Source organism: Dendrobates tinctorius, unplaced genomic scaffold (assembly GCF_039654945.1).
Source record: "Dendrobates tinctorius isolate UK_male_01 unplaced genomic scaffold, ASM3965494v1 ptg000021l, whole genome shotgun sequence".
Classification (NCBI taxonomy): Eukaryota; Metazoa; Chordata; class Amphibia; order Anura; family Dendrobatidae; genus Dendrobates; species Dendrobates tinctorius.
In genome coordinates this window covers 6,085,311-6,094,102 of record NW_027361689.1, presented here as the reverse complement: position 1 = coordinate 6,094,102, position 8,792 = coordinate 6,085,311, and positions in this window count along the sequence as shown.

The window sequence follows — 8,792 nt, the reverse complement described above, 5'->3', positions numbered from 1 at the left end:
TTGGAGGGTCAAGACTCGTGGGAAAAACGCCGCCCAATCAGTTAACCTGCTAGAGAGATCCTTCGTTGCTCCCAAGCATGACATCACACTCCCTAGGAGGAAGGTAATGCCACTGTGGCGACCTTACTCCTGGGGGCGACACAAGTGCACTGATGGCCAGCCACTGCTCGATGAATCTGCTGGTACATTGACCCAGACCACTACATTCCCCTCGCACGCTACCCGGCCTGAATCTGACCCTGATGAAACTAAGGTTACCCTTCCCATATACAGTTCCATCTTACACGGTGACAAAGAGGAAGCTGCAGATTAAAGTGCAGGTTCGGCCCACCCGCCATCAGACACACCACCATACTATCAGGGGCCCTGTGCCAGTGCCGTCGCCAACGAGTGGGCCCCCCCTGCTTGCTCAGGATCACAGCACTTGCAAGGTTGAAATACTGTGCAGTGAGATGGAAGATGGGGACGACGAGGAGTCCAGACTAGTACAGGGATTCCCTAGCGAGGAGACTTATTTCATTGTTTTCAATGTTGGGACAGCAATTTTTGGGGAGCACTATACTCTGGAGAATGATAGATGGGGCTCACCATACACTGGAACATTCCAAAGGTGGACATCAGACACTGGAGCAGCATTTACAGGGCCCATTATACACTAGAGCATTAGAAATGGGGCCCATTATGTTTGGAGCATTATTTGGGCCCATAAGACAGTGGAGCTTCATCCATGGGGACCAACATATACTGTAGCATTATGTGGAGCTCATCATATACTGTTTCAAACATTATATGGGACCAATGATTCTGTATGGAGAAATAGATGGGCCTCGTCATGAGATGTAAAAAGTGAAGTATTTTTCATTGTACTATACCGCTATTTCTCTGCCGTATCGGAGCATGATGAGTTGTGGTATTATGTGTTAAAGGGGCGCTCTCTCGCCCAGGGCACATGAAAACCTGGAGCCAGCCCTACCCCCCCACAACTTTAGCCAAATAACCCTCATTTTTCAGTGCGTAACTTGTATTATGAAGTTAATTAAGGTTGACCAGCTTAAGTAAGAAGAATTGATGCTTTTGGCATTCAAATGAGCACTGTAGGTGTGTTTCCTGTCCTCCTCTCACTGCCGACTTATTCCCCATTGACTTACATTGGGTTTCGTGTTTCGGGACGACCCCGACTTTTCCCTATAATCGGCCGATCTTGCTCGACCCGACTTTTGGAAAAGTTGGGTTTCACGAAACGAAACTCGACCATAAAAAACCAAAAGTCGCTCAACTCTAACTCCAACTTTTATTATTTTGTCCTGGTGAGTTACTGAGCGTTCATTTTTTCACTCACCATATAGCGGTGTACGCTCCTCACACACTACCGTGTACCGGCTCATATCACGGACAAATAGAAGCTATCTGTGTGTGACTCTGGAAGAAAAAGCCGAGGAGTTTTTCCTTTTTTCCAGACCTACACCTTAGAGTGCTGTCCGCTTTTCAAACAGTTTCGTATATCTGCTGTTTGATAACGGTCAAAACTAGACAGAGACAGCGTGTCAGTCCCTATACAAGTAGACGGAGATTGAAAATTTTCCATACAGACACCATATAGCGGTGTACGCTCATCACACACTACTGTGTACTGGCTAGTATCATGGAAAAATAGAAGCTATCTGTGTGTGACTCTGGAAGAAAAAGCAGAGGAGTTTTTCCGTTTTTCCAGACCTACACCTTAGAGTGCTGTCAGCTTTTCAAACAGTTTCATATATCTGCTGTTTGATTACGGCTAAAACTAGAGAAAGACAGCGTGTGTCAGTCCCTATACAAATAGATGGAGATTGACAATTTTCCATACAGACACCGTATAGCGGTGTATGCTCCTCACACACTACCGTGTACTGCCTTGTATCACGGACAAATAGAAGCTATCTGTGTGTGACTCTGGAAGAAAAAGCTGAGGAGTTTTTCCAGACCTACACCTTAGAGTGGTGTCCCCTTTTCAAACAGTTTCGCCTATCTGCTGTTTGATAACGGTCAAAACTAGACAGAGACAGCGTGTGTCAGTCCTTTTACAAATTGACTGAGATTGACAATTTTCAGTACGGACACCGTATAGAGCTGTCCGATTCTCAAACAGCATTGTATGTCTGTGTGACACTCCGTAGATACATATACGGAGATTGTTAGTTACACAAAAAACGTTTACATCTGTACACTTCTGATACCGTTCCGTATATCTGCTTGTTGGATTACGGTCCAATACATACTGTGAGAGCGTCTGTGACTAACAAAATATGTACGTAGATTTAATTTTTTTAATACACCTTACACAGCTGGACGCTCCTCATACAGTACCATCTCTCTGCTGGTATTTTTGGTACATTTTCCCAAACATGAGAAAGTATGGTGGAAGAGTCCATAGACGTGGGCAGGGGGGCGCAGCTGATACTGACGGTGGTGGTGCATCGGCTGGTTCTGGCAAAAGTACAATAGCAGCTAAGGCAGGAGGTGTTGAGCCTGCATCATTGTCTGGCACAAGAAGGCCTGTAAGGTTGCCTTTTCTTGGAGTAGGAAAACCGCTTTTAAAGCAGGAGCATCAGGAACAGGTTTTGGTGTACATTGCCGAAACAGCCACCAGCTCTATTGCCTCCTCTTCTGAACTTTCGAAAGCTGCAAGCACGGAGTCGTCCGTGCAGGGTTCTGGTCAGGAAAAACAACTTTCCTTGTGTCCTTCACCCCCACCAAAAGTTAATGATGCGGCAGCCCACACTTCAGATTACTCTATGGAGCTCTTTTCATATACCATGCCTGGGTTATCCAGTCAAATCCAGAATTCCTCAGTCCAAGATGAATCTGACATGGAGTGCACTGATGCACAGCCACTGCTAGATGATTCTGCTGGTACATCGACCCAGAGCACTACATTGCCCTCGCAGTCTATTGAGCCAGAATCTGACCCTGATGAAACTCAGGTGCCCCTTCCCTCATACTATACCACCTTACACGGTGACACAGAGGAAGGTAAAGAGGAAGGTGCCGATGACTTTGAAGAGGAGAAGATGGATGACCCAGTTCTTGACCCGGATTGGCATCCATTGGGGGAGGAGGGTGGCGCAGGCAATAGTTCAGATAAGGAGAATGATCCGCAGCAGGCATTGACATCGCAGCAGCGGTTATCTGCCAGGCCCGTAGCTGTCCAAAAACGTGGAACAAAAACTAAAAGAGTTGCAGGACAGCTTGGCCAGACGGTCAACCTAGCACAGCGTGCAAGGCCAGAAAATGTATACCATAGTAGGAAGAGTGCAGTGTGGGACTTCTTTGTCCAAAATCCTACTGATGAGGCAAAGGTTACCTGTAAGAAGTGCGGAAGGACCTTTAGCCGATGTAAACAACTCAGAAATTTGAATAGCAGTTGCATGCTTAGACATTTAATCAACATGCACTTGCTAGCGTGGATGGACTACAAAACCTCAGGTAGCACATGTGCACCTGCTCCGACTGAAGGTAGCCAGCAGTGCTCCATCGCTTCCCCCACTATAAGACCACCGCCACCGTTAAGCACACCACCAGTACTAAATGTGGAGGTGTCGTCGCAAGGCCAAATCAATCAGGGAATCACAATGGTTTTGCAACACATCACTGAATCTAGGCCATCACCACCAATACCATCACCAACCCCCTCTCACTCCGTCCGGTCCACCGCTACTTCCCCCATATGCAGCTCTCCAGTCCAGGTCACCCTACCAGACACTCTGAGTAGGACAAGAAAGTACTCATCCTCCCATCCGCGTACACTTTGTTTGAATGCCTACATTGCTAAACTAATCTCATTAGAGATGATGCCCTAACGTTTGGTTGAAAGTGAAGCTTCCCGTGACCTCATGGCCTATGCTGTCCCATGCTATGACATACCCAGTCGGCACTTCTTTTCTCGAAAAGCCATCCCTTCCCTCCACCGGCATGTGAAAGACCGCATTGTCCATGCACTAAGCAGTCAATGAGTGGAAAGGTGCACCTCACAACAGATGCATGGACCAGTAGGCATGGCCAGGGCCATTATGTGTCCATCACTGTGCACTGGGTTAATGTGGTGGATGCAGGCTCCACTGGGGACAGCGGCGGAGGAACAGTGCTGCCTAGCCCACGGTATAGGAAACAGTTGGCTGTAGGCTTTCGATCCTCCTCCTCCTCTATCAGCGAAAGCTCGTCCACAGAGCGCAGTAGCACGAGCACTCCATCCGCAGCTGGCAGTGTTGTACACGAGGTGTCCCACTATCGAACAACTAGTGGTAAGCGTCAGCAGGCTGTGTTAAAGATGATGTCTTTGGGCAACAACAGACACACTGCGGAGGTGCTGGCCGACCACTTGCAGTGACAAACTGAGTCATGGCTGGGCAGTCTACATCTTGAGGCAGGCAAGGTAGTCAGTGATAACGGCCGTAATTTTGTGGCAGCAATAGCCCATGCAAAACTCACACACATACCTTGCCTGGCTCACACTTTGAACCTGGTGGTGCAGTGCTTCCTTAATAATTATCCAGAGTTAACATCCCTGCTCCATAAGGTGCGAATACTGTGCTCGCACATCCGTCGCTCAAACGTCCACTCCACTCGTATGCAGAAGCTGCAACAATTGCTCCATCTCCCCAAGCACCGCCTAATCATAGACATTGCGACAAGGTGGAACTCCACCCTGCACGTGGTGGAGAGACTGTGCGAACAGATGCAGGCTGTAATGCATTTGTGGGAGGATACATGGGCAGGCAGTTTGAGGGAAGACATGGAATTGTCGGGTGTGCAGTGGCCAAAGCTGAATGCACACTGCTGGTAAGCGCAGACGACGCCATCATAACCAGGAGCATCCCACTTATGCGTCTGCTCATGCAAACTTTATGAAACAATCACTGACCTCAGGGAGACCAGTCAAAGAAAACACTGCGGCGGCCGGAAAGGCGCTCAATCAGTGAAATCCTAGGTGCATTGCTCCCTGGGAAATACGAATATGCAAATAAAGTCCGTGGAGCCTCATTTAAAAGTCTCAAACACGGGACTAGCCAGATCTTCCTCCAGGGAAGGACCCAGCCAAGAGTGAATCCTTTCGGAAACCACCATTACCACTATATTAAGTGGCCCTTTAAGTCAATATCCAGCTCTTTACGAGTTTACAGATATGACAAGGGAAATACCAAGGCCAGGTATCCATCCACAGACAGCTGTTTTGGGGTGTTGGTGGTAATGGTGGTTTCCGAATGGAGCCACTCCTTGGCTGGGTCCTTCCCTGGAGGAATATCTGGCTAGTCCCGTGTTTGAGACTTAAATGAGGCTCCACGGACTTTATTTGCATATTTGTATTTCCCAGGGAGCAATGCACCTAGGATTTCACTGATTGAGCGCATTTGCCGGCTGCCGCAGTGTTTTCTTTGACTGGTCTCCCTGAGGTCAGTGATTGTTTCGTGATGTTGGTCTAGTAGGCATTGCTCCCACCTAGCCAGAATCCTACTCCACATTGATGAGGGGCAACACCCCAAAACAGCTGTCTGTGGATGGATACCTGGCCTTGATATTTCCCTTGTCATATCTGTAAACTTGTAAAGAGCTGGATATTGACTTAAAGGGCCACTTAATATGTTGGTAATGGTGGTTTCCAAAAGGAGCCACTCCTTGGCTGGGTCCTTCCCTGGAGGAAGATCTGGCTAGTCCCATGTTTGAGACTCTTAAACGAGGCTCCACGGACTTTATTTGCATGCAAACTATGATGTACGTTAAGGAGGAGGAGGAGGAAGAGGAAGGAAGCCTTGATGACAGTCAGCCATTGTCTGGTCAGGGAACTGTCCTGGGCGAAGTGGAGGAAGTAGAAGAGGAAGAGGAAGAGGAAGAGGAGGATGAGGGGATGATTATTTTGGGCAGGAGGATGCTTCTCAGGGGGCAAGAGAAAATGTTGGAGTCCAAGGTCAGGTACAGTGTTTGTGCCTGACTGTAGGCATGTGGATTTGCCAGAAAGTGCTCCTCCACCCACCACTGGCAGTGCATCATTGACACCTGGAACATTGACCCACATGTGCGATTATGCCTTGCGGATCCTAAAAAGGGACCCCCACAATGCCAAAATGATGAGGGATGATGACTACTGGCTGGCCAGCATCCTCGATCCACGCTGCAAGGGCAAATTACACAACATCATGCCACATGAGAACCTAGAGATAATATTGGCTAACAAACAAGTAACTCTGGTAAACAGGTTGTTTGAGGCTCTCCCAGCACACAGCAGTGGTGCTGGTTCTCCCACGAGCTGTAGTGGGCACAATGGAAGAGGTGTTCATGTTGCACACAGCCGACGTGGCGTTGGAGACAGGGGTTTAATGACCATGTTGTGGAATGATTTCTCAAGTACCGCTCACATGACTGCTAATACTGCATCCGTTAAAAGTGACAGGAGACAGCAGTTGTCAACTATGGTTACAAACTACTTCTCCTCCCATGTCGATGTTCTCCCTCACAGGTCATTCCCCTTTGACTTTTGGGCCTCAAAACTGGATGCCAGGCCTGAATTGGCACAATATGCCTTACAGGAGCTCACTTGCCCTGCTGCTAGTGTGTTATCTGAAAGAGTCTTTAGTGCTGCTGGATCAATCCTGACAGAAAAAAGGACCCGTTTGTCTACCCAAAATGTTGATGATCTAACCTTCATTAAAATGAACCATGCATGGGTTTCAAAGGATTTTGTCCCACCTTCCCCTGATGACACATAGGTAGCTAGAAAACTGCCTCGCTTTTGTCTTCCTCTTCCTCGGACTTGCCCAATTCCCCCCTTTGCAGCAGCTGAATGTCCAGCCAACACATCAACATATGCCATTTTTTAAACCTCCCTATGTGGGCTACCCACCCCCCCCCCGCAATGGCTCAGGTCAACACCTGGTGCCACCGAGGAAATGCCATTGCTCTGAACAGGTGGATGGGCCCAGAGATCGCCGACGGCACTGGCACTGGACCCCTCATAGTACAATACAGTATCTCTGACGGTGGGGGGTCCACTCGCCATCAGACACACCAGCGTACTATGAGGGGCCCTGTGCCAGTACCTTCGACCACGAGTGTGCCCCCCCTGCTTGGTCATGGCCACAGCACTTGCAAGTTGCAATACTTACCTCTCCCTGCTCCACCGCTGTGTAGTCTGGGCAGTTAAATCCTTCACAGGGACGGCTACTAGAAATTTGGTTTATTGATCGATGATGGGTAAGAAGTAGCAATGGCCTTTCCTGCTGGCCTCTACCTTCAGATGATCAATGGCTACCATTTGTAATGGACATCAACTTACAATCGGATGCAGTGGTGCTTTATTATCACCTTTCACAGTTGTGATAGTCACAGACGTGTGACATTCCTGCCACCATTTTTCAATGTCTCCTCTCATGCCAATCCAATAAAATAGCCTATGGTCTGTGGCTTCTGTATTTTGCACTCCAAAATGACCAGACACATCATGATAGGCAGTGAGGACCATGTCTACATCTCTCCCTGTGATCACAGTTTGATGGAGACGAGTAACGGTGATGTGATCCACTCTACTGCGATAAAGCAATCCATTCTTCACAAAGAACCGTTTTCGCTGTCTCCACAGACACAGTAATTGAGGGTCTGCATCGCCTCTGCAACATGTATCGGGAGGTTTTCCCACGATGAGTAATTCCCAAATTTCTGCTAACACTCAACTTTCCGTCTGTACTTGTATCCATGTAGTTTCCAGTAGCGGAGAGTCTGGACTGGCTTACTGAGATTAAAATATATACGAAGATTAAAAAATACCACAACACTGTATACTGTTGTACGCTTCCACTACCTTTCCCTTTTTCTACTTGTTAAATTCTGGTGTAATACATACTGAGCCTGTGATTGTCTGTGTCTGACTCCAGAAGTATAGGCGGAAATTTAAAATTACCCCTAGACTGGATACACCTGGTATGTGCTGATACAATACCTTTGTTCAAAATTTTGTATTACGGTATCATCCATTGTGAGTGAGCATGTGTGGTTTACGCCTTCTATATATACGGTGAATCAGAGATACCAATTTTTACCCTATACTCGATACAGCTTGTATCTTGTTATACAGTACCTTTGTTCGACATTTAGTATTATGGTAAAATCCATACTGTGTAAACCTCTGAGACTGACTACGGTACTATGTATACGGAGATTTCATTTGTACCCTATAATATATATACTTGCTATCTTGTTATCCAGTACCTTTTTTACAACATTTTTATTATGGTCAAACCCAGACTGAGTGAGCGTCTGAGGGTGACTCCGGAAATATACACTGAGATTTCAAATTTGGCCAATACTGTATACAGCTGTACACTTGTGTTACATTACCCATTTACAGCTTTTCATATTCTTGTGTAATCCATACTGGGCCTGAGAGCGTTTGTGTCTGCCTCCTGAAATGTATACGGAGATTCAGAATGTTTACACTATACTATATATACCTTGTATCTGCTGATACTGTACCCTTTTTCACCTTTTTATTTTATTAGGTAATCCATACTGAGCCTGTGAGTGTGTGTGTATGACTCATGAAATATATACGGAGATTTACTGTTATCCCTAGACTGTATAGAGCTGTACGCTTCTGATACAGGACCATATATCTGCTGGTATTTTGGGTCAATTTTCTAAAACATGAGGAAGTATGGTGGTAGAGGACGCGGATGTGGGCATGGGGGGCCAACTGGTACTGATGGTTGTGGTTGTGGTGGTGCATCTGCTGGTAGTGCCAAAAACACAATAGCAGCTAAGGCAGGAGG